The following is a 26410-nucleotide window of genomic DNA, read 5'->3' as shown; positions in this document are numbered from 1 at the left end:
AGAGCCAGCTGGGATCAGACCCTCAGGGTTTCAGCTCCAGAAACTTGGGACCTGACCCCGCCGCGATAGGGTAGTGACAGCCACTAAAAAGAGGGGCAGAACCACCTCCCCCGGCTCAGACCCTAGCCCTTCCATCGCCAGCCCCATCTTCTACCAAGGTGACCGCTGCCAGCATACCCTGAGAAAAGATGTGACCTCAAATCCGCTCTCACCAAAGCCATTGGGCACAAACAGACTGTATAGAGAAGCTCCCGTATAAGGACCCCCTTCAAGACTAATAGTTAACTGTTTCACCTAATTTCATAGAGTCAGAGAAAGATGAAAAAAAAAAAAAATGAGAATAGGGAGGGCAGGGGAATGAATGATGGAGTTCAGACGATTTTTCAGGCAATGAAACTACTCTGTACGATACTAAGATGGTAGATACATGCCATTATAAAAAGATAAAAAAAGGCACATGCTCAAAAAAAAAAAAAAGAGAAAACAGAAGAATTTTTTTCAATTGAAAGCACAAGAGAAAAGCCCTGAAAAAAATAAACTAATGAAACAAATAAATGATTTACTAACTAAATAATTCAAAGCATTAGCAATAAGAATTCTAACTGAATTGGGGAAAAGAATAAACAAACAGCAAGAATTTTAACAAGGATCTAAAAAACATAAAAAAGAATCAGTGAGAGCTGAATATAGAAGCTGAACTGAACTGAAACACGCTAGAAGGAATAAACAGAAGACTAGGTGATATAGAAGAACACATAAGTGATTTGGAAGATAGAATAATGGAAACCAGAATAGCAGAAAGAAAGAAACAAACAAACAAAACTAGAAAGAGTTTAAGGGATCCTTGGAAACACATCAAACATATCAATACCTATATAGGACCCAGAAGGAGAAAAGAGAGACAGAGTGGAGTCGAAAATTTATTCAATGACATTAGAACTGAAAACTTCCCAAGCCTAAGGAAGGAAACAGGTGTGCAGGTATAGGAAGCACAGAGGGTTGTAAATTAAATGAACACAAACAGACGCATACAAAGACGCATCATAATCAAAATGGCAAAAGTTAAGACAGAGAATCTTAAAGACAGCAAGAGAAAAACCAAAGCCATACATAAGGGAATCCCATAAGGCTAAGCAGAAACTTTGCAGACTAAGAGGGTCACCTCATATACCTGTCAGAATGGCCACTGTCAAAAAATCTACAAATAAATTCTGGAGTGGGTGTAGAGAAAAGGGAACCCTAGTACACTGTTGGTGGGATTGTAAAATGGTGCAGCCACTATGGAAAAGAGTTTGGAACTTCCCCAAAAAACTGACAATAGAACTACCATATGATCGAGCAATTCCACTGCTGGGTATACATCTGAAGACGGTGAAAACTCAAATCTTTTTACTTTCATTTTTAAAACTAATTTATTTTTAATTGAAGCATAGTTGATTCACAATGTTTATTAGTTTCTGATGTACAGCAAAGTGATTCAGTTACATACGTTCTTCATACTCTACTGAGGGACATTTTAGCTACTTCTAGGTTTTGGTATTGTAAATAAAGTTGCTCTGAACATTCACATACATGTTTCTGTGTAGATGTAAAATTTCACTTCTCTGAGACAGATGCCTAGGAGTGTGATTGCTGGTGGGGTTGTATGTTTAGCTTTATAAGAAGCTGCCTAACTGTGGCTGCCCATTTTACATTTGCACAAGCAATGTACAAGAGATCCAGTTATTCCACATATCCTCATTAGCATTTGGTCTTGTCGCTATATTTTATTTTAGCTCTTCTAGTAGATGTGTGGTTATATCTTATTTTGGTCTAACTTTGCATTTCTCTAATGACCAGTGATGGTGAACATCTTTTCTGTTGTTGGTTTTTAATCTTTCGTCAAAGACTTCTTTCTTCTGAACCATGCTAACTGACTGAGACCACATGTTCATTTTTAAGCTTGGTCTGATGAAAATCCCTCTTCTCTTTACTCTCCATGGGAGGTGGCTATTTCTCATAAAAGTCTTTGCATCCCCCTTTGCTCCAGCACTACCTGGGGTGAACACCAATAAGGCTATTAATGACAAAGAATTTTCTGAATAGAAGCCCTGTGTTTGGAGACATTGCCTCCAGGTGACAAACATTAGTTGGTACGTGTCTGAATACATTATCTCTAGATGCTTTTGATTTTAACTAGATTTCATTTTTTGTTGTTTTGTTCAGTTGCCAAGTTGTGTCCAACTCTTCGAGACCCCATGGACTGCAGCATGCCAGGTGTCCCTCTCCCCCATCATCTCCTGGGGTCTGCCCAAGTTCATGTCCAGAGGTTATTTTATACTGTAGGGCACAGATCGGCCTCAGTAAGAAGCTCCATGATGTAATACTTGGGAGTTAATCTTTAGAAAGAGTCCAGTATACATTTAATTCCTGGTTTTGCCATTTCTGAACTTGGTGACTTTGGGCAAATTATTTAAACTCTCTAAGCATTAGTTTTCTCATACAGAAGATGCGGATGATAATGGCAATTACCTCATAGGATTTTTCTGAAGATCATCTGTTTTAGTCATCTGTGGTTGTGTTACATGTCATCCCAAAGCTTAGTCCAACCAGAATTATTTATTTCTCATGATTCCGTGGGTTGACTGGTGCTATAGATTGAATGCTTGTGTTCCTTCAAAAATTCGTGTGTTACAGCCCCAGCCTTCAGTGTGCTAGTATTAGGCAGTGGGGAATTTGGGAGGTGATTAGGTTATAAGGGCAGAGCCTTCATGAATGGGATTAGTACCCTTAGAAAAGAGACCCTGGTGAGCTCTCTTGCCCCTTCCACTATGTGAGGACACAATAAGAAGGCGGCTGAATATGATCCAGGTTCAGGCTCTTACTAGACACCAAATTTTGATCTTGGGCTTACCAGTCCCCAAAACTGTTGTGTCTCTTTAGACATTATTTCTATGACACATTTTTCTTCTTTAAAAGGTCTAGGCCAAGCATTTTGTAAAATTCTCAGGTTCTTGGTTTGTTTATTTCTTCATGATGCCACATCATTTGTTTTTCTCTCCCCTGTATTTCCCGTACACATCATTGGGAGGTTTAGAGGCTTGGTTATATTCATTTTAACAGTTTTGACAAGAATATATCATAGTTAATAGTGTGTATTTGATATTGTGTCACCTAAGGAAACAATAATGTCAGGTTGTTCCAGTGTTAGTGAGAGTTAAGATGGTGAATACTAGATCACATATTTTCATCTTTATAATCAGTAACTAATCAGTAGTTTTAGATCAGTTAGTTATTGCTGCATAACAAACCATCTCAAAATTTAGTGGCTTAAAACGACAATTATTTAGCTCATGATTCTGGGGATTTGAAATCTGAGTTTAGAAAGCAGTTCTCCTGGTTTCAGTTGGACTTCTTCATTTATCTGTGGTCAGCTGTGGGTTGACTAGGTGGCCCTGCTCCAGGGTGTTGATGCACTGTTGCCAGTGGCACCTTAAGTCTCTCGGTAGGCTAGCCTGGATTATTCTCAGGACACTGGTAGGGTTCCAACAAAGCAAGTGGAAATATGTGAGGACTAGGCTAGGAACTGTCACTTCCGCATTCCATGGATCAAAACAAATCACAAGTCCAGTTGAGACGCAAGAAAGTGAAAATGTTAGTCGTTCAGTTGTGAGCGACTCTTTGCAACCCCATGGACTGTATATAGCCCACCAGGCTCCTCTGTCCATGGAATTCTCCAGACAAGAATCCTGGAATGGGTAGCCATTCCCTTCTCCAGGGGATGTTCTCGACTCAGGGATGGAACCTGTGTCTCCAGCATTTCAGGCAGATTCTTTACTGTCTAAGCCATCAGGACTCAGTTGAGATGCATAGGATAGGGAAAATAGACTCCATCTCTTTATAGGAGACCATCAAAGTCACATTGCAAGAGGTTTGGTTACAGGAGAAGAACTGGGACCATTCTTTAACATCCACTGGTGATTCCCACCTGATTCAGTTATCACATTGTGACAAAAGAGTGATTTCTTAATAATTTCTTCTATATTTTCTCTCTAGCATTCATCTTTAAAACGTCTTCCTTTATTTTCCTTTCCTCTCACTTTTGAGCATTATTATAGATAACATTTAAATCATCATGTAAAAAACATATATTCATAAAAATTCAAGCAATACAGAAACACCTAAAGTAGGAAGTGAAAACCTTCTGTAGTCCTGCTTTCTAGAGGACCCCATTGTTAAAATTATGTATACATTCTTTCATATGTATATATAAATTTGTATAGTATGTATGGGATACAAAAATGAGATCTTACTTTACACAACACTCAGATTTCAGATATTTTTGAAATATCAAAATAAACATCTTAAATTAATTAAACTACTAATTAAAAACAGCAAAGTGGCAAAACACTTTCCTCAAAACTTTTTTTTCTTCCTACATTCTTTGCTTTTCTTAGAAAGGTGGATTGTAAACCCAGCATTGTAAATCCACCAATCACCACTTCCACGTCCAATTAGCCACTAAGTCCTATTTAAATCCTGTTACTGTCCTTGGATTACATCTTCAACTTGGCCCCCTAGCTACTCCACAGTTTGCTGGCTCCTGCCATCCCCAACTTCACCTCCTGCTACTTGATCTTTCTGCCTCAGTCATGTCAGATTTCTTTCAGTTCCTTGAACTCACCACATTCTTATTGCCTCCTAGATTTTGAACATCCCCTGCTTACCTTCCCTCCAGCCCGGCCATGCCTGACTACTTATTCATTTTTAGTTTAGATACTACTTCTTCAGGGAGACCTCCTTTCACTCACAAACTGATTTATGTTTTCCTGTTTTGTGTCCTACAGCACTTGAAATTAATGTTTTCATTCGTGGTCAGATTATAAGCGTCAAAGGTTACAGTAACTGTGTCTCCACTGTCCACCACTGTATCCTCAGGGCTGGCATAGCTTGTGGCACATCATAGGTGCTGAATAGGTTTCAGTGGGAAAGAATCCGCCTGCAATGCAGGAATCATAGGAAACACAGGTTCAATCCCTGGTCTGGAGATCTCCTGGAGGAGGTCATGGAAACCCACTCCAGTATTCTTGCCTGAAGAGTCCCAAGGACAGAGAAGCCCGGTGGGCTACTGTCCACAGGGTCACAAAGAGCTGGATATGATCAAAGCAACTTAGCATGCATGCAGGTACTGAAAATATGTTTATTTAATGAAAGAAAATAGAATGGTATTCTGAAATATTGGGAGCTGATACTGAGTAAGGCCCTATGGAGCTCCTGGGCACAAAGCCTTTTCTCTGTGTCCCCCATTTCTTTGACTATAGGAAACTGCCTACGTTCAGCCTCCATGAACTTTGCTGAGTTTAACTGGCAGATTCAAACAGTTGTTAATTAGGGAAGGGAGAGGATGCAAGATCAGGGAGAAACAAACAGTTAAGAGGAGTGATAGTGCAGCCTTGGGGAAAGGTCATAGTTCGCTATCAAGGGATGCACACAACAATCTTTGAGCTGTTTTGTAAATACAAAACCTCCACCACTTGGGAGGAGTTAATGGCTAACTACAGTATGTTGTCCACAAGCATGGAGACCTCAGATTGGTTGGAACCAGAAGGTTGATGATGCTGACTCCTATTTAACCTCACCACCAATCAATCAGAAGAATGTCTATGAACCGATCACACCCTCTTTGAACCATTACTATAAAATTTCTAACTACCCTCTTCAAATGGGGGCACAGTTTTGAGGGCATTAGGTCACTGTGATCCCCTTGCCTGGCAAAACAATAAAGCTATTCTTTTGTACTTTGTCCAAAACTATGTCTCTGAGATTTAATTTGATTTTGGGGTGCAGAGGCTGGATTTTGCTTCATAATCAGTGTCACAATCCTATTTCCAACCATTTTCCTCCTCCCTAACCTTTCAGTTCCTGCACTGTCAGTGCTCTGCCTAGATCCTCTTGGATCCTTGATAAAATTGCCTGCTTTTTATCAGCCAACACCTGTGGCTCTCTTAGGAGTACTATCCTTGGGTGATTAGAATTGCTTTTTTTGAGGTATAGCTGACAAATAAAAATCCTACATACTTAGGATATACAACATGGTAATTTTTCATTTTAATTTAAACAACAATTCAGTAATACATAGAAATTATTCTTTTTCTATTGTTGTTCACAATTAAACAACATGATTTTGACAGGGACAGAGTGGGATAATCAAATAGTTAGCTCAGAAATCCCATTAGGGGATTATAGATAGAGAGGGAATTTTAGGGGGCCTTGGGGAACCACAGTAAGTTAATAATCACTTAAGAAAGCAAGTTTGTTAAACCACAAAACTGAGCAGACTTGCTTAGCAACAAACCATGCAGCACAAGCATGAGACATGCCCCCAAACAATAAAACAATGGAAGCATGAGAACCCCATCCCACCCAGTGGGCTCAGTAAGCTAACAACCCCTAGGACATGCTCTCTGCTCACATAAAAAAATAATTGATGGAAAGATGACATTTCAAAGTAAAGACCTTCATTGTACTGAGACTTGAAATAATTTTTCCATAGGTCATGACAGTTCTGGCTTAATCATGTAGGAATAATAAAACTCCCCTGCCCAACCTGGAGGAGGAGCTGATGACGGAAGTATGATATCTACTCAAGAATGAGGAAGAAGATGGTCTTTCCCCCCTCTCTACTCTTAACTTTGATTATAAAATTGTAACCCACTATGTACTCAGGACAGTGCAGTGCTCACCTCCCCACTTGTAAGCCTCATAAGCGTACTATTCTAATAAATTCCTATTCTAATAAATCACTTCTTTTCTATTACTTTGCATCTCACTGAATTCTTTCTGTGCTGAGACACAAAGGACTGAAGCTCCCTGAAGCCCCCCTGAAATGCTACTTGGTAGCTTCAACTTGATATGCATATATATTGTGCAGTGACTACCACAATTAAATTAATTAACATCCATTGCCTCACAAAGCGAGCCTTTTTTTTTTTCCTGGTGAGTTAAGATCTACTTTCTTCGAAAACATCAAGTACATGTACAGTGTTATTAACTATGGTCACCAAGATGTATGTTCTATCTCTGAAATGTAATCATTTTACAAGTGAAAATCTGTACCCTTTGACCAATATCTCCCCACCTCCCCCAGCTCCCAATTCCTGGAAACCACTGCTCTATTCTCTGATTCTGTGAGTTCAAGTTTTTAGATTCCACATTTGAGGCCATCAAGTATTTGCCTTTCTGTGTCTGGCTTATTTCACTTAGTATAACTTCAGGGTATATAGCCAAAGGAAATGAAATCATAATTAGAGCTGCTTTGCTTAGGGAAAGGCAAAAGGAATTGACCGGGAGTTTACATTCCTCCTACACCAACTCACCCAGTCCCCAACTGCTGCAGAAGTATGAAAGCCCCACTCCTTTGACTCCAAGTTGGGATAAACTCTAAACTCTGAGCAAGAATCTACATTCCAGAGGTCTCCTGCAGGATCTGGCTGAAGTCCAGACTTTGCATGGGATCTCACCCTTTTCTGTCTTTCTTCCCTCCCTTTCCTGCTTCCCAGCTCCCTTACTAGTTTCTCTTGGGAGGATTTTCTTCCTAACTTTCTTTCTTTTCAAGAAATCAGGAAATATTGTTCCCATGAGCCTCTTCTAAATTTAATTTTTAATAAAGCTATAATTGGCACATAGCATTGTTTTAGTTTTAGATGTTCAACATAATGATTCTTTTAAATTGAGGCATAATTGACATACAACATTATATTAGTTTCAGGTGTGCAACATGATTTGATGTTTGTATAGGTGTAAAATTATCATTACAGTTAAGTCTAGTTAACATCCTTCACCTCAGTTCAGTTTAGTCACTCAGTCGTGTCCAACTCTTTGTGACCCCATGGACTGCAGCATGCCAGGCTTACCTGTCCATCACCAACTCCTGGAGCTTACTCAGACTCATGTCCTTTGAGTGGGTGATGCCATCCAACCATCTCATCCTCTGTCATCCCCTTCTCCTCCTGCCTTCAATCTTTCCCAGTGTCAGGGTCTTTTCCAATGAGTTAGTTCTTCACATCAGATGGCCAAAGTATTAGAGCTTTAGCTTCAGCATCAGTCCTTCCAATGAATGTTCAGGACTGATTTCCTTTAGGATGGACTGGCTGGATCTCCTTGCAGTCCAAGGGACTCTCAAGAGTTTTCTCCATCACAGTTCAAAAGCATCGATTCTTTTGTGCTCAGCTTTCTTCATAGTCCAACTCTCACATCCATACACGACTACTGGAAAAACCATAGCTTTGACTAGATGGACCTTTGTTGGCAAAGTAATGTCTCTGCTTTTTAATATGCTGTCTAGGTTGGTCATAACTTTTTTTCCAAAGAGCAAGCGTCTTTGAATTTCATGGATGCAGTCACCATCTGCAGTGATTTTGGAGTCCAAAAACAGTAAAGTCTCTCACTGTTTCCATTGTTTCCCCATCTATTTGCCATGAAGTGATGGGACCAGATGCCATGATCTTCATTTTCTGAATATTGAGTTTTAAGCCAACTTTTTTACTCTCTTCTTTCACTTTAATCAAGAGGCTCTTTAGTTCTTCTTTGCTTTCTGCCATAAGGGTGGTATCATCTGCATATGTGAGGTTATAGATATTTCTCCGGGCAATTTTGATTCCAGCCTGTGCTTTATCCAGCCCAGCATTTCTCATGTTGTACTCTGCATATAAGTTAAATAAGCAGGGTGACAATCTACAGCCTTGACATACTCCTTTCCCGATTTGGAACCAGTCTGTTGTTCCATGTCCAATTCTAACTTACTTCTTGACCTGTATGCAGATTTCTCAGGAGGCAGGTCAGGTGGTCTGGTATTCCCATCTCTTGGAGAATTTTCCACAGTTGTAATCTACACAGTCAAAGGCTTTGGCGTAGTCAATAAAGCAAAAGTAGGTGTTTTCTGGAACTCTCTTGTTTTTTTTTTTTAATCCAACAGATGCTGACAACTCCTTCACCTCACACAGTTATGATTTTTTGTGTGTGTGATAAAACTTTTTTTTTCGTTTCTATTTTTTGGTTACTATTGGCATGTGAGATCTCAATTCTCCAACCAGGAATTGAAACTGAACCTCCTGCAATGGAAGTGTGGAGTTATGAAGAAATCCTTTGGGCTGCCAGGAAAGTCCCTGATTAAAGTTTTAAGATTTACTCTCAGCAACTTTCAAATACCAAAGATGATTAATTAATTGTTAACTCTAGCCACCATGTTGTACTTCATATCCCCAGGACCTATTTATCTTATAACCGGAAATTTGTAATTTTTGACCACCCTTGTCAATTTTCCAACCCTCCTACCCCCTGCCTCTGGAAACCACCAATCTATTCTCTGTATCTGTAAATTTAGTTTTTTTTTTTTAGATTCCATATACAAGTGAAATTATACAGTATTTTTTTTCTCATTCTGACAAATCACTTTGCATAATGTCCTCAGGGTCCATCCATGTTGTTGCAAATGGCAAGATTTCCTTCCCCTTAAATGATTTTATAACATTTGATAGTACAGATACATATCACATTTTCTTTAAAAATTTTTTAAAAAATGTATTCAGTTGCACCAGGTCTTACTTGAGGCATATGGGATCTTTGTTGTGGCATGCAACATCTTCAGTTGTGGCATGCAGGATTTAGTTCCCTGAGCAGGGATTGAACCCAGGCTTCAACACTGGAGGCATGGAGTCAGCCCCTGGACCATCAGAGAAGTCCCTATACCACATCTTTTAAATCCATGCACCTGTTGATGAATACTTAGGTTGTTTCTATATCTTAGATATTGCAAACAATGTTGCAATGAATATGGAGTACAGATATCTTTTCAAGATAAGTGATTTCATTTCCTTCAGATAACTATCCAAAAGTGAAACTGCTGGATCATATGATAGTTTTACTTAAAAAAAAAATGTTTTTTTTGAAGTCAACAACTTTACTGGAAATCACGTCTCATAGAAAAAGGAAATGTAGCACTAGGTCAGGATGTGTGAAAAAAAAATATATAAATTTGTCATGGTTGCTCTATCGACAACTGGGGCAGGCTCTGCCGGGTATCAGGTGCAGCAGTTGCACTTGTCCGAGGCCCCTTTGCAGATGCAGCCCTGGGCACGCTTGGTACAGCCCACGGGGCAGCAGCCCTTCTTGCAGGAGGGGCATCTGCAGACCTTGCAGGTGCAGGAGCCAGCACAACTGCAGGAGTCGCCCATGGGGCAGGAGCAGCTGGGGTCCACTTGGAAGAAGGGCGAGGTCTGAGGTCCAAAGCAAGTGTAGAAGCACATCCTCTGGTCCAGTGGGAGGTGTACTTTAAAATTTTTGAGGAATCTCCACACTGCGTTTTTTTTTTTTTAAATAGTGGTTGCACCAATTTACATTCCCATCAAGAGTGCACAGGGTTCTCTTTTATCCATACTCTCATCAACACTGGAGTACATTTTCTTAATAAATCACCTGAATACGAAGTTTTTGTCTCAGTCCGCTGTTTCTGACTCAGGGCACTTGACCTTCCTTTGACTTCTTCCTTCTTTCATCCAGGTCTCTCTTCAAGTTTCTGTTCAGGTACCATCTCCTCTTTGAGGCTTTCCTGAACCTTAATATATACTAGCATCCTTCTGCTCTTTCCATCCTAATCTTGTTGCTTTCCATCTCAGCATTTGCTCCATTCCTCTTTCATAGCACTAAGGACTCTCTGAATTACATACTTATCTTTGTGTTTATTGACTATTTCCCTGGTGGCTGCTTCATGAGGGCAGGATCTTTGTCTTTTTTGTTATTGTTGCTTTGGAACACAGCCCCTAGTGGCACTCAATAAAAATCACTTAAATGATTTATTACTCTTTACTAGAGCAGGGAAATATAATAGTAGAAATTTTGGATCAAAAGAATAAGATAAAAATTCTACTGTTAAAATTTATATTTTCCTGAAAATTTTCTGTAATCTTTAGAACTTTGCATATTTTTTGGTTTTCTCTTTTTTCATTTTGCAACTATTTGTCAGAAATAAATATTTTATTTAGTGTTGTATGGCCTCCTAATAGGAACCCCAAGTTCTTCCTGAGACCTTAACACCACTTTGGATGGTACAAATGAAAATAATTTGCAACGAAAAGAAGAATGGAGTGATAGTTGTAGTCCTTGTTTTCTGCAAGCTAGCTCTATAATCTTGGTCATCATACCCTTTTTGTGAAATGACTGGGTTGGGCTGGATCAACTGTTCTCAAACTCTTGTGTGCCAGGTTGATGAAAATTTCCTGACCCAACCTAGTAATTTTTAATTCAGGATGTCTGGGGTAGCCCTCAGCAATCTTCTGTAAATATATTGAAAAATAGAATATTGCCTGCCATATCAGTAACAAAGGATGTCATAGTCATCAGTGATTGTAGCCATCAGCTGGAGTGAGCTGGTGAGCCCTGAAGGAACTCAGGAAGGAGACAAAGAACAGACTGCAGCCACTCCCCATGGCAAGCCCTGAGGAAACTCAAGATATGAAAACACAGGCCCCTGGCACCAGATAGCTGAGGTGCACTTCAAAGAAATAATTTCAGTATCTAGACTCTTGTATCTTCCCATGCATAGAAAAGCATCAAATTCCTTAACTTGACATATCTGGTTTTCTTTAATTAACAATAATCTTTTAAAGTTCAGACTTCTGCCCTTTGTTGCAAAACTCCTATATATCCTCGCTTTCCCCCACCTCTTCAGAACAATTCTCTCAGGGTTATTTGAGATGCTGCATCCTGGGCTTGAAGTCCTAAAAATTCCTGTCAAGCATAACATAACTTTCAACTTTAAGGTTGTGCATAATTTTTTAGTGTACAATACCAAAACCAGGTGACATAGAAAGTGTCTGTAAACCACACTTTTAGAAAAAACTGGACAAGATGTTCACTTATTATGTCCATCACTCCACAAACATTTATTGAGCATCTACTATGTGCTCTGCTATGTGTTCTAGAGCCTGTGGATATAGCCATGAACAAAATAAACCAATCTATAGTCATCTGGAGCTTCATTCAAAAGTCTGTTCATCTGGAGCTTCATTCAAAAGTCTGTCCATGAGTGTGTGTGTGTGTGTAGACCCTAACTTTGCTCACTCCCTCCTTGGTCCCTGCTCCCAGTGGCCATGAGGGCTTGCTGGGTGGGGGCAGCTCCCAAAGAGGGGGAGCAAGTCTGCAAATCTAAATGTCCTGGGCCAATTGGGAGGAGGGGGAGACAGCCGGATGGTGTCCAAAGAGGAACAAGTAGTAAAAAAAGTTCAACGTGGAAAATGCCTGGGAGGAGAATGAAGGAGGGGACCAGGCCTCTGTGCAGACTAGAGAGGAATCTTGCCATTTGGGAGAGAGGTCAGGCCAGAAGCCTGAGGCAATTCAAGCTGGGGCAGGACTAGGTGACTTGTCCCTAGTTTTGACAGGCCATATCCAGCAGGCATAGCGATCACAATAAAGTGGGAGAGGATGTGGACAAGTATATAGGGCAGATGAAGGAAATCAGGAGAAAGATTAGCGAGCAGCAATGGTACAGCTTTCAACTTTTGAGCCTGACAGTCATCATGACTTCTGCCTTACACCTAAGAGTGCTAACTTTCCCCCTGAGGTTATAATGAGGCTTCTGCTCTACAAGTTTGTAGCTCTGTGATCAACTAGACCACCTGACCTGCCTCTTGAGAAATCTGTATACAGGTCTGAAAGCAACAGTCAGAACTGGACATGGAAAAACAGACTGTTTCCAAATAGGAAAAGGAGTTCGTCAAGGCTGTATATTGTCACCTTGCTTATTTAACTTACATGCAGAGTACATCATGAGAAATGCTGGGCTGGATGAAGCACAAGCTGGAGTCAAGATTGCTGGGAGAAATATCAATAACTTCAGATACGCAGATGACACCACCCTTATGGCAGAAAGTGAAGAAGAACTAAAGAGCCTCTTGATGAAAGTGAAAGAGGAGAGTAAAAAAGTTGGCTTAAAGCTCAACATTCAGAAAACAAAGATCATGGCATCCAGTCCCATCACTTCATGGCAAAAAGATGGGGAAACAGTGGCTGGCGTTATTTTTTTTTGCGCTCCAAACTCACTGCAGATGGTGACTGCAGCCATGAAATTTTATTTATTTATTTATTTTTATCTTAATTGGAGGCTAATTACTTTACAATATTGTGGCAGTTTTTGCCATACATTCACATGAATCAGTCATGGGTGTACATGTGTTCCCCATCCAGACCCTCCCTCCCACCTCCCTCCCCATCCTATCTTTCAGGGTCATCCCAGTGCACCAGCCCTGAGCACCCTGCCTCATACATCAAACCTGGACTAGCAATCTATTTCACATATGATAATATACAAGTTTCAATGCTATTCTTTCAAATCATCCCAGCCTTGCCTTCTCACACAGAGTCCAACAGTCTGTTCTTTACATCTGTGTCTTTTTTGCTGTCTCGCATATAGGGTCATCGTTACCATCTTTCTAAATTTCATTTATATGCATTAATATAATGTATTGGTGTTTTTCTTTCTGACTTACTTCACTATGTATAATAGGCCTCAGTTTCATCTACCTCATTAGAACTGATTCAAATGAATTCTCTTTAATAGCTGAGTAATATTCCATTGTGTATATGTACCACACCTTTCTTATCTATTTGTCTGCTGATGGATATCTAGGTTGCTTCCATGTCCTGGCTATTGTAAACAGTGTTGCAATGAACATTGGGGTGCACATGTCTCTTTCAATTCTGGTTTCCTCGGTGTGTATGCCCAGCAGTGGGATTGCTGGGTCGTATGGCAGTTCTATTCCAGCTTTCTAAGGAATCTCCACACTGTTCTCTATAGTGGCTGTACTAGTTTGCACTCCCATCAACAATGTAAGAGGGTTCCTTTTCCTCCACACCCTCTCCAGCATTTGTTTTTTGTAGACTTTTTGATAGCAGCGATTCTGACCGGTGTGAGATGGTACCTCATTGTGGTTTTGATTTGCATTTCTCTGATAATGAGTGATGTTGAGCATCTTTTCATGTGTTTGTTAGCCATTTGTATATCTTCTTTGGAGAAATGTCTCTTTAGTTCTTTGGCCCATTTTTTGATTGGGTCGCTTATTTTTCTGGAATTGAGCTGCAGCAGCTGCTTGGATATTTTTGAGATTAACCCTTTGTCAGTTGCTTCATTTGCTATTATTTTCTCCCATTCTGAAGGCTGTCTTTTCACCTTGCTTACAGTTTTCTTTGTTGTGCAAAAGCTTTTAAGTTTAATTAGGTCCCATTTGTTTATTTTTGCTTTTATTTCCATTACTCTGGGAGGTAGGTCATAGAGGACCCAGCTGTGATTTATGTCAGAGAGTGTTTTTCCTATGTTTTCCTCTAGGAGTTTTATGGTTTCTGGTCTTACATTTAGATCTTTAATCCATTTTAGTTTATTTTTGTGTATGGTGTTAGAGAATGTTCTGGTTTCATTCTTTTACAAGTGGTTGACCAGTTTTCCCAGCACCACTTGTTAAAGAGATTGTCTTTTCTCCATTGTATATTCTTGCCTCCTTTGTCGAAGATAAGGTGTCCATATGTGTTGGATTTATCTTTGGGCTTTCTATTTTGTTCCATTGATCTATGTTTCTGTCTTTATGCCAGAACCATACTGTCTTGATGACTGTGGCTATGTGGTATAGTCTGAAGTCAGGCAGGTTGATTCCTCCAGTTTCATTCTTCTTTCTCAAGATTGCTTTGGCTATTCGAGGTTTTTTGTAATTCCATACAAATGGTGCAATTATTTATTCTAGTTCTCTGAAAAATACCGTTGGTAGCTTGATAGAGATTGCATTGAATCTATAGATTGCTTTGGGTAGTATACTCATTTTCACAATATTGTTTCTTCCGATCCATGAACATGGTATATTTCTCCATCTATTTGTGTCATCTTTGATTTCTTTCATCAGTGTTTTATAGTTTTCTATATATAGGTCTTTTGTTTCTTTAGGTAGCTTTATTCCAAAGTATTTTATTTTTTTCGTTGCAATGGTGAATGGAATTGTTTCCTTAATTTCTCTTTCTGTTTTCTCATTGTTAGTGTATAGGAAGGCAAGGGATTTCTGTGTGTTAATTTTATATCCTGCAACTTTACTGTATTCATTAGCTCTAGTAATTTTCTGGTGGAGTGTTTAGGGTTTTCTATGTAGAGGATCATGTCATCTGCAAACAGTGAGAATTTTACTTCTTCTTTTCCAATCTGGATTCCTTTTATTTCTTTTTCTGATCTGACTGCTGTGGCCAAAACTTCCAAAACTATGTTGAATAGTAGTGGTGAGAGTGGGCATCCTAGAATTGTTCCTGACTTTAGGGAAAATGCTTTCAATTTTTCACCATTGAGGATAATGTTTGCCGTGGGTTTATCATCTATGGCTTTTATTATGTTGAGGTATGTTCCTTCTATGCCTGCTTTCTGGAGGGTTTTTTTTTTTTTTTATCATAAATGGATGTTGAATTTTTTCAAAGACTTTCTCTGCATCTATTGAGATAATCATATGGTTTTTATCTTTTAATTTGTTAATGTGGTGTATCACACTGATTGACTTGTGAATATTGAAGAACCCTTGCATCCCTGGGATAAAGCCCACTTGGTCATGATGTATGATCTTTTTAATATGTTGTTGGATTCTGTTTGCTAGAATTTTGTTAAGGATTTTTGCATCTATGTTCATCAGTGATATTGGCCTGTAGTTTTCTTTTTTTGTGGCATCTCTGTTTGGTTTTGGTATTAGGATGATGATGGCCTCATGGAATGAGTTTGGAAGTTTACCTTCCTCTGCAATTTTCTGGAAGAGTTTGAGTAGGACAGATGTTAGCTCTTCTCTAAATTTTTGGTAGAATTCAGCTGTGAAGCCATCTGGTCCTGGGCTTTTGTTTGCTGGAAGATTTCTGATTACATTTTCGATTTCCTTGCTTGTGATGGTTCTGTTAAGATCTTCTATTTCTTCCTGGTTCAGTTTTGGAAAGTTATACTTTTCAAAGAATTTGTCCATTTCATCCAAGTTGTCAATTTTATTGGCATATAGTTGCTGAAAGTAGCCTCTTATGATCCTTTGTATTTCTGTGTTGTCTGTTGTGGTTTCTCCATTTTCATTTCTAGTTTTGTTTATTTGATTCTTCTCCCTGTTTCTTGATGAGTCTGGCTAATTGTTTGTCTATTTTATTTATCTTCTTGAAGAACCAGCTTTTAGCTTTGTTGATTTTTGCTATGGTCTCTTTTGTTTCTTTTGTATTGATTCCTGCCCTAATTTTTGTGATTTCTTTCCTTCTACTATCCCTGGGGTTCTTCATTTCTTTCTTTTCTAGTTGCTTTAGGTGTAGAGTTAGGTTATTGATTTTTCTCCCGTTTCTTGAGGTAGGCTTGTATTGCTATGAACCTTCCCCTTAGCACTGCTTCTACTGAATCCCATAGGTTTTGGGTTATTGTGTTTTCATTTTCATTTGTTTCTATGCATATTTTGATTTCTTTTTTGATTTTTTCTATGATTTGTTGGTTATCCAGAAATGTGTTGTTTAGCTTCCATATGTTTGTATTTTTCATAGTTTTTTTTTTTTTTCCTGTAGTTGACATCTAATCTTACTGCATTGTGATCAGAAAAGATGCTTGAGATGATTTTGATTTTTTTGAATTTACCAAAGCTAGATTTATGGCCCAGGATGTGATCTATCCCAGAGAAGGTTCCGTGTGCACTTAAGAAAAAGATGAAATTCATTGTTTTGAGGTGAAATGTCCTATAGATATCAATTAGGTCTAACTGGCCCATTGTATCATTTAAAGTTTGTGTTTCCTTGTTAATTGTCTGTTTAGTTGATCTATCCATAGGTGTGAGTGGGGTATTAAAGTCTCCCACTATTATTGTGTTACTGTTAATTTCCCCTTTCATTCTTGTTAGCATTTGCCTTACATATTGAGGTGCTCCTATGTTTTATGAATATATATTTATAATTGTTATATCTTCTCAGATTGATCCTTTGATCATTATGTAGTGTCCTTCTTTGTCTCTTTTCACGGCCTTTATTTTAAAGTCTATTTTATCTGATATGAGTATTGCTACTCCTGCTTTCTTTTGATCTCCATTTGCATGAAATATCTTTTTGCATCCCTTCATTTTCAGTCTGTATGTGCCCCTAGGTTTGAGGTGGGCCTCTTGTAGACAGCATATATAGGGGTCTTGTTTTTGTATCCATTCAGCCAGTCTTTGTCTTTTGGCTGGGGCATTCAACCCATTTACATTTAAGGTAATTATTGATAAGTATGATCCCCTTGCCATTTACTTTGTTGTTTTGGGTTCGTGTTTATAATCATTTTCTGTGTTTCCTGTTTAGAAAAGATCCTTTAGCATTTGTTGGAGAGTTGGTTTGGTGGTGCTGAATTCTCTGAGCTTTTGCTTGTCTGTAAAGCTTTTGATTTCTCCTTCATATTTGAATGAGATACTTGCTGGGTACAGTAATCTGGGCTGTAGTTTTTTCTCTTTCATCACTTTAAGTATGTCCTGCCATTCACTTCTGGCCTGAAGAGTTTCTATTGAAAGATCAGATATTATCCTTATGAGGATTCCGTTGTGGGTTAATTGTTGTTTTTCCCTTGCTGCTTTTAATATTTGTTATTTTTGTTTGATCTTCATTAATTTGATTAATATGAGTCTTGGGGTGTTTCACCTTGGGTTTATCCTGTTTGGTACTCTCTGGGTTTCTTGGACTTGGGTGGCTATTGCCTTCCCCATTTTAGGGAAGTTTTCAACTATTATCTCCTCAAGTATTTTCTCATGGTCTTTCTTGTTGTCTTCTTCTTCTAGGACTCTTATGATGCAAATGTTGGAGCATTTGACATTTTCCAGATGTCTCTGAGGTTATCCTCATTTAATTCTTTTTTTCTTTTTTCCTCTCTGCTTCATTTATTTCCACCATTCTATCTTCCACCTCACTTATCCCATCTTCTGCCTCAGTTATTCTACTGTTGATTCCCTCCAGAATGCTTTGGATCTCAGCTATTGCATTATTCATTATTGATTGACTCTTTTTTATCTCTTCTAGGTCCTTGTTAAACTTTTCTTGCGTCTCCTCAATCCTTGTCTCTAGACTATTTATCTGTAACTCCATTTTGTTTTCAAAATTTTGATCATTTTTACTATCACTATTCTGAATTCTTTTTCAGTTAGACTCCCTGTCTGCTCCTCTTTGGTTTGGTTTGGTGGGCTTTTTTCCTGTTCCTTTACCTGCTGAATATTTCTCTGCCTTTTCATCTTGTTTAGGTTGCTGTCTTTGGGGTGGTCTTTTTGTATGCTGGAAGTTTGTGGTTTCTCTGTACTGTGGAGGTTCCTCCCTGTGGGTGGGGTTGGATGAGTGGCTTGTCAAGGTTTCCTGGTTAGGGAAGCTTGCGTTGGTGTTCTGGTGGGTGGAGCTGGATCTCTTTTCTCTGGAGTGCAATGAAGTGTCCAGTAGTGAGTTTTGAGGTGTCTATGGGTTTGGTGTAACTTTTGGCTGCCTGTAGTTTTGTGCTCAGGGTTATGTTCCTGTTTTGTTGGAGAACTAGCTTGGTATGTCTTGCTCAGAAATTTGTTGCCTCTTAGGTGGGGCTTGGTTTCAGTGTAGGTATGGAGGCTTTTGGATAAGCTTTTGTTGATTAATGATCCCTGGAGTCAGGAGATGTCTGGTGATCTCAAGGTTTGGTTTTAGGCTTCCTGCCTCTGGCTTTCAGTCTTATTCTTCCAGTAGCCTCAAGACTTCTCCATCCACACAGCATGGATGACAAAACATCTAGGTTAATGGTGAAAAGATTCTCCACAGTGAAGGACACCCAGAGAGGTTCACAGAGTTACATGAAGAAGAGAAGAGGGAGGAGGGAGATAGAGCTGACCAGGAGGAGAAGAGGGGGAATCTAAAGGGGAGAGAGCAGTTTAGCCAGTAATGAATTCCCTATTTGTGTCCACAGTCTGGAACACTCAGAGTGGTTCACAGAGTTCCATAGAGAAGAGAAGAGGGAGGAAGGAGATAGAGGTGACCAGGAGGAGAGGAGGGGGAGTCAAAAGGAGAGAGACCAATCTAGCTTGTGATCAGTTCCCTAAGTTTTCTCCACAGTCTGAAACACCCAAAGAGATTCACAGAGTTAAGTAGAGAAGAGAAGAGGGAGAGAGGAGATAGAGGTGACCTGGGGGAGAAAAATGAGAATCAAAAGAGGAGAGAGCAATCAAGCCAGTAATCACACTCGTAAGTAAAAATGGGTACTGAAGATTGGATTCTTAAAAGTAAAAAATTGATAACAAATACCAAAATGCAAAGATTAAAAATCTAAAGTAGAGGTTAGACATTCAAAAATACAATATTAAAAAAACAGAACAAAATCACCAAAGTTATACAAAAATATGAAATTTGCTTTAAAAATAGGATCTTTTTTTCAATGTAATAGTAGGTTTTAAAAATGAAAATTAAAGGATTAATAAAGAACTTAAAAATTAAAAAGAAATTAAAAAATGATGATAGTAAAATATATCTAGGAATTTTTCTGGAGCTGTTGAGGACAGTGTGTGGTCAGTTCAGTTTCAGATAGTTCCTTGTCCCACCTTATACTTCTCAAGGTCTATAGGTCCCTTCCAATGTAGCCAGTGTTATCTACAGGGTTTTAATCTGTTGCACCTGTCATTTCCAGAGTCGTTTCCTCTTCTTTGTTTATTTTGGCTTCCTCTGTTTGCAAATCTCTTCAGTATCTAACTTCCACCCTGACACTAGGGGGCAAAGGTGGTCATCTATTTAGGCTCACTTGTCCAATTGTGCTGCGGGGAGGGAGGAACACTGCATACAGATGTCACTGCCGTGTGTGGGGAGCGCTCGCAGTGTCTGGATCACACTGGGTTTGCCCCCACTCACGGCTTGTGTGCATTCCCGGTCTACACTGCTTAGGCTTCAGGTTGCTCTGCCGGGAACTGTCTGAGGCGGCCCTGGGTTGCGTGCACTTCGCAGGTCTATGCCGTTCAGGTTCAGGTTCTCGGGTACTCCACAAAGGCACAGACTCAGTTGGGCCTGCGTTTTGTGCCCTTCCCAGGCCCGAGCAGCTCAGGCGGCCAGGAGCTTGGCGAGTGCACACTCCGCAGGTGCGGTGCGTCTTATCAGCTCCCCGGTTCCAGTCGCTTGGTGTCCTGGGTGCGCAGCTGCATCTCAGGTGTGCGTTGTCTCTTCTGGGGCGCTGATCCCTGGCTGCGACCCTCCTGACGGATGTCAACCGTCCAGGATCCCAGGAAGACTTGGTTAGCGACTGAGAGCCTGCTTGCAGTTTGGTAGGGGATGCAGTCTCTGGGGCCGAGTTTGCCCCTTTCCCTCCAGCTCTGGTTGGCGCCGCCCGCCTGCCTCCTTGCCTCCTGCGGGGGATGGGCTGGTCCGCTGCCTGCTAGCTCTCCTCTGGTATTTGCTCAGTCCTTTGTTCTGTGGTTGGGCCGGCAGTGCCTTAGATTAGAGCTTTTCGCAGGAAAGTTCTCTCTCTCTCTTTCCTACCCCCCCCTCGCCCGGCTATCCCAAGATTTGGTCTGCTGTCTCATGTTAGCTGCCTCAGATTGCCTCAGGGCATTCAGGCCAGGTCCTTATCCTAAGCAGTGTAGCCCGGCCTCCTAGTTCAGCCCCCGCTTGCTGGTGGTGGAGGCAAGCGTCTGGGCTACTTCTCCATTAGGAGTTGTAGTTGGACCTGAAATCTGTGGGTTTTATTAATTAATTTTTTCCTCCTGGTTATGTTGCCCTCTGAGATTCCAAAACTCCCCACAGATCTGCCGGTGAGAGGGTCTCCTGGTGTCTGGAAACTTCTCTTTTTAAGACTCCCTCCCTGGGACGGTTCTCTGTCCCTGACTCTTTTGTCTCTGTTTTTATTTTTTATATTTTGCCCTACCTCCTTTCGAAGACAATGGGTTGCCTTTCTGGGTGCCTGGTGTCCTCTCACAGTGTCCAGAAGTTGTTTTGTGGTATTTGCTCAGCGTTCAAATGATCTTTTGTTTTTTTTTTTTTCCTGCTCAGGAAGCACTTTATTGTTGCTCCAAGTTTAAGAATTCTCACTTAGAAAATCAACACTTTTACAGAATCTCCCGCATTGCTCTGCTCAGCTTCTGAATCTTTGTTTTTGCAGACATATCAACTTATTTCTCTCCAATACGGACAATCATTCCACCCATGATTTACAGATCAATCTTAACTTCCAATTTCAAAACTTGGCCTTTACTTAGGAAGCTCTTCAGGACCGTCTTCAATTCAGTAAGAATGGCTTCATCTAAAGGAGATGCAGTGGTAACTGTGCATGGTACTTCTCCACGGTGGACACTCATCATGGTAGAAAATGCGGAAATTACCGCAGGGGTATTATTCAAGTGACCATTTTCAGCAAGCAAATTGATCAGGTTCGATGTGAGAGGAGAGAACTTCTCTTTTGCCGTCATGACATTTAGGCTTTTCACTTTAACAGAACGCTTTACATAGGGATTCATAAGAGAAGCAGCCATTTTGGGTTCCTTCAAAATTTGTCCTACTCTCAACAATTCCTTTTCTACTTGCTCCAGTTTATTCTGTTTAGATGCAGCAGAATAAAGAGCTGTGGCATAGTGACCTTTGATGCCATATATCTGAACAGGTGGCCTCACAAGCTTGGCAAACGGCCTGACCACAGATGTACTGAAGCATTGCACCTGCTGGGACAGCCCAGACACTGCTGGCACAGCCATCTTCTCCTGGCGGCTGTAGGTCAAACCCTCAAATGATCTTTTGATGAATTTGTGGGGGAGAAGGTGGTCTCCCTGTCCTATTCCTCTGCCATCTTAGGGCCGCCTCCAGCCATGAAATTAAAAGACGCTTACTCCTTGGAAGAAAAGTTACGACCAACCTAGACAGCATGTTAAAAACCAGGGACATTACTTTGCCAACAAAGGGCCATCTAGTCAAGGCTATGGTTTTTCCCATAGTTATGTATGGATGTGAGAGTTGGACTATAAAGAAAGCTGAGTGCTGAAGAATTGATGCTTTTGAATTGTGATGTTGGAGAAGACTCTTGAGAGTCCCTTGGACTGCAAGGAGATCCAACCAGTCCATCCTAAAGAAAATAAATCCTGAATGTTCATTGGAAGGACTGAAGCTGAAGCTGAAACTCCAATACTTTGGCCACCTGAAGGCAGGAGGAGAAGGGGATGACAGAGGATGAGATGGCTGGATGGCATCACTGACTTAATGGACATGAGTTGGAGTAAGCTTCGGGAGTTGGTGATGGACCAGGAGGCCTAGCGTGCTGTAGTCCATGGGGTAGCAAAGGGTTGGACACAACTAAGCGGCTGAACTGAACTGATCAACTTTTCTGTAAACATTTTGGTGTTTCTACTTACCAGTTTCTAACTGATTATTGTTTTGTCTCAGTGTTAAACTTTCTGTCCATCAGTTACAGGAAAAAATAATCTTTTCACAGTATGAAATTAGTGTTCAGTTTAGTTCAGTTGACAACTCCCAGAGTTTATTCAAACTCATCTCCATTGAGTCGGTGATGCCATCCAACCATCTCATCCTCTGTTGTCCCCTTCTCCTCCAGACTTCAGTCCTTCCCAGCATCAGGGTCTTTTCAAATGAGTCAGCCCTTCGCATCAGGTGGCCAAAGTATTGGAGTTGCAGCTTCAACATCAGTCCTTCCAATGAACACTCAGGACTGATCTCCTTTAGGATGGACTGGTTGGATCTCCTTGCAGTCCAAGGGACTCTCAAGAGTCTTCTCCAACACCACAGTTCAAAAGCATCAATTCTTCGGCACTCAGCTTTGTTTATAGTCCAACTCTTACATCCATACATGACTACTGGAAAAACCATAGCCTTGACTAGACGGACCTTTGTTGGCAAAATGTCTCTGCTTTTTAATATGCTGTCTAGGTTTGTCATAACTTTCCTTCCAAGGAGTAAGCATCTTTTAATTTCATGGCTGCAGTCACCATCTGCAGTGATTTTGGAGCCCCCCAAAATAATGTCTGTTACTGTTTCCATTATTTCCCTATTTATTTGCCATGATGTGATGGGACTGGATGCCATGATCTTAGTTTTCTGAATGTTGAGCTTTAAGCCAACTTTTTTACTCTCCTCTTTCACTTTCATCGAGAGGCTCTGTAGTTCTTCTTCACTTTCTGCCATAAGGGGGTGTGTGTGTGTGTCATCTGCATATCTGAGTTTATTGATATTTCTCCCGGCAATCTTGATTCCAGCTTGTGCATCATCCAGCCCAGCATTTCTCATGTAAGCATTTCTCATGTAAGTTACTCTGCATGTAAGTTAAATAAACACAATGACAATATACAGCCTTGACGCACTCCTTTTCCTATTTGGAACCAGTCTGTTGTTCCATGTCCACTTTTAACTGTTTCCTGACCTGCATACAGATTTCTCAAGAGGCAGGTCAGGTGGTCTGGTATGCCCATCTCTTGAAGAATTTCCCATAGTTTATTGTGATCCACACAGTCAAAGGCTTTGGAATAGTCAATAAAGCAGCAGCAGATGTTTTTCTGGAACTCTCTTGCTTTTTTGATGATCCAGCAGATGTTGGCAATTTGATCTCTGGTTCCTCTGCCTTTTCTAAAACCAGCTTGAACATCTGAAAGTTCATGGCTCACATATTGCTGAAACCTGGCTTGGAGAATTTTGAGCATTACCTTACTAGCGTGTGAGATGAGTGCAATTATGTGGTAGTTTGAGCATTCCTTGGCATTGCTTTGAAATTAGTGAAGCAGTTTAATAAGGAAAACAAATAAAACCTCTCTCTGTGTTTGTGTGTGCGTGTGCAAATGTGTAACAAGAGACACAAACAAAACAACACATAAAAAAAATACCTAGTGTCAGATGAAGCTAAGTGCTAAAGGGAAAACTGAAGTAAGGGTGAGGCTAGAGGGCTGATGGTGATTGGGTTGTAACCACCAAGACTCACTGAGGTGGTCATGTTTGAGGACATGGAGTGAAAGGTGAGACTGTCTGGGAGAATGGCATTCCAAAGAGAGAAAAGGCTCTGAGGAGGCGCCTGACTGGTAGCTGTAGGATGGGCAAGGAGTGGAGTGATGGGAGTTGTTGTGGGGGCATCCTGAGAGGCCAGATCACAGAGCGCCTTGTAAGTCTTCTTATAGAGTTAGGTTTTACTCTGAGCAGAATCGGAGACTAATGGAGGGAAAGAGACATGGCTTATTCTACTCTTTAAAAGATGCATTCCCCCCAGGACTTCCCTGGTGATCCAGTGGTTATGACTTCACCTTCCAATGCAGGAGGTACAGATTTGATCTCTGGTCAGGGAGCTAAGATCTCACTTGCCTCGTGGCCAAAATGCCAAAACATAAAACAGATGCACAGTTGTAACAAATTCAATAAAGACTTTAAAGATGATCCACACACACATGCACACAAATCTTAAAAAAAATTTTCTCTCCTCAAGGATGGAAATAGGCATCTGCTAAGTGCTTTTTATGAATAAGGTAATTTAATCATCACAACAAAAAGCTTTAACATTCTATTATCTACTAGCTTTCTGTGTTGGTAAAAAAAAAATCCATTTTTTTGGGGGGTTTTTTGTCTTTCCTGCTTTTCCTGTTTATGCAGCTTACTCATTCTTAACAATTTACAATTTCCTGACCATTTTTTCTTTTTGACAGGGGTGTGGTAGAATAGGAAGGAGGAAGGCCAGTCCTTCTTGCTTCCTGACATTTCCTTACTCATGGATGGATATATGTTTACCCAGCACTGTGGCGGTGGGAATGTTGTATCATATTGGATTTGTAGACCGAGAAGGTGGGCATTCCCTCAGTCAGTATTCATTCCTCTCAGTTCCTATAGGCACTAAGTTTTTAAGGAACAGGCTACTACTTGGGAAGGTCTGTGGTGGTTTAGCACGGTTTAGAGTTTAGCATGGTTTAGAGTTCACTGTTTGAACTCTTAGCAGTGGATCTAGTTTGGGGTTCATTATTCAGAGAATTTAGCTCTCATACTTCTGTACCTGGGCTGACACCAACTTATCAATAACAAAAGTGAAGCCTGGCCTTCAACCACCTTATTTCTTATTTTGATCTTTATTGATCACAAGGTAGAAAAGAGCCATAATTCTTGGGTCATCTCAAGCCGTAGCATACTCTTTTGAGCTCTTCTCTTAGTTCTTAGAACAGTTTTAATGAAGTCTTATTCCAAGATAAAAAACTTTGTTGACTGGTCATTCACAAAAAGTACAGTAGGTGGCAGACACACTCTATCAAAATCAATATCTGCAGCAGTTCTACTAAGGAACTAGTCAGTTTTTGCAATGTCACATTGCAAAAGGCTGTATATCATCACCCTGCTTATTTAACTTATATGCAGAGAAAATCATGAGAAATGCTGGGCTGGATGATGCACAAGCTGGAATAGAGATTGCTGGGAGAAATATCAATAACCTCAGATATGCAGATGACACCCCCCCTTATGGCAGAAAGTGAAGAAGAAGAACTAAAGAGCCTCTTGATGAAAATGAAAGAGGAGAGTGAAAAAGTTGGCTTAAAGCTCAACATTCAGAAAACTAAGATCATGGCATCTGGTCCCATGGCATCTGATCTGGTCCCATCACTTCATGGCAAATAGAGGGGGAAGCAATGGAAACAGTGTCAGACTATTTTTTTGGGCTCCAAAATCACTGCAGATTGTGACTGTAGCCATGAAATTAAAAAAAACGCTTGCTCCTTGGAAGAAAAGTTATGACCAACCTAGACAGCATATTAAAAAGCAGAGACCTTACTTTGCCAACAAAGGTCCGTCTAGTCAAAGCTATGGTTTGTCCAGTAGTCATGTATGGAGGTGAGAGTTGGACTGTGAAGAAAGCTGAGCACTGAAGAACTGATGCTTTTGAATTGTGGTGTTGGAGAAGACTCTTGAGAGTCCCTTGGACTGCAAGGAGATCCAACCAGTCCATCCTAAAGGAGATCAGTCCTGAGTGTTCATTTGAAGGACTGATGTTAAAGCTGCAACTCCAATACTTTGGCCACCTGATGCAAAGAGCTGACTCGTCTGAAAAGACCCTGATGCTGGGAAAGATTGAAGGCAGGAGGAGAAGGGGTGACAGGGGATGAGATGGTTGGATGGCATCACGGACTTGAGCATGAGTTTGAATTAACTCTGAGAGTTGGTGATGGACAGGGAGGCCTGGTGTGCTGCAGTCCATGGGGTTGCAAAGAGTCAGACATGACTGAGCAAATGAACTGAACTGACTTTGTTCAGGCTGTTAGAACAAAACCATAGACTGGGTGGCTTCTGAACAATAGAAATTCATTTCTTGCAGTTCTGGGGGCTGAAAGTCCAAGTTCAGGGTGCCAGTACTGCTGAGTTCAGATGAGGACCCTCTTTTAGGTTGCAGATGCATGGCTTCTCATTGTATTGTCTTATGGTGGAAAGGCAGCAA

General features: G+C 40.5%; 2 pseudogenes; both read right to left on the bottom strand.

Moving 5' to 3' along the window:
- Positions 1-10058: 10058 nt before the first annotated feature.
- LOC136172603 (metallothionein-1A pseudogene) lies at positions 10059-10283 on the bottom strand (annotated as a pseudogene).
- A 10696-nt stretch (positions 10284-20979) lies between these two features.
- Positions 20980-21726, bottom strand: LOC136171864 (ATP synthase subunit O, mitochondrial pseudogene; annotated as a pseudogene).
- Positions 21727-26410: the final 4684 nt, after the last annotated feature.

This window comes from Muntiacus reevesi, chromosome 7, assembly GCF_963930625.1.
Source record: "Muntiacus reevesi chromosome 7, mMunRee1.1, whole genome shotgun sequence".
In the NCBI taxonomy this organism is placed as follows: Eukaryota; Metazoa; Chordata; class Mammalia; order Artiodactyla; family Cervidae; genus Muntiacus; species Muntiacus reevesi.
The sequence above is the reverse complement of the archived record's forward strand: the minus strand, read 5'-3'. Positions and strand labels throughout refer to the sequence as shown.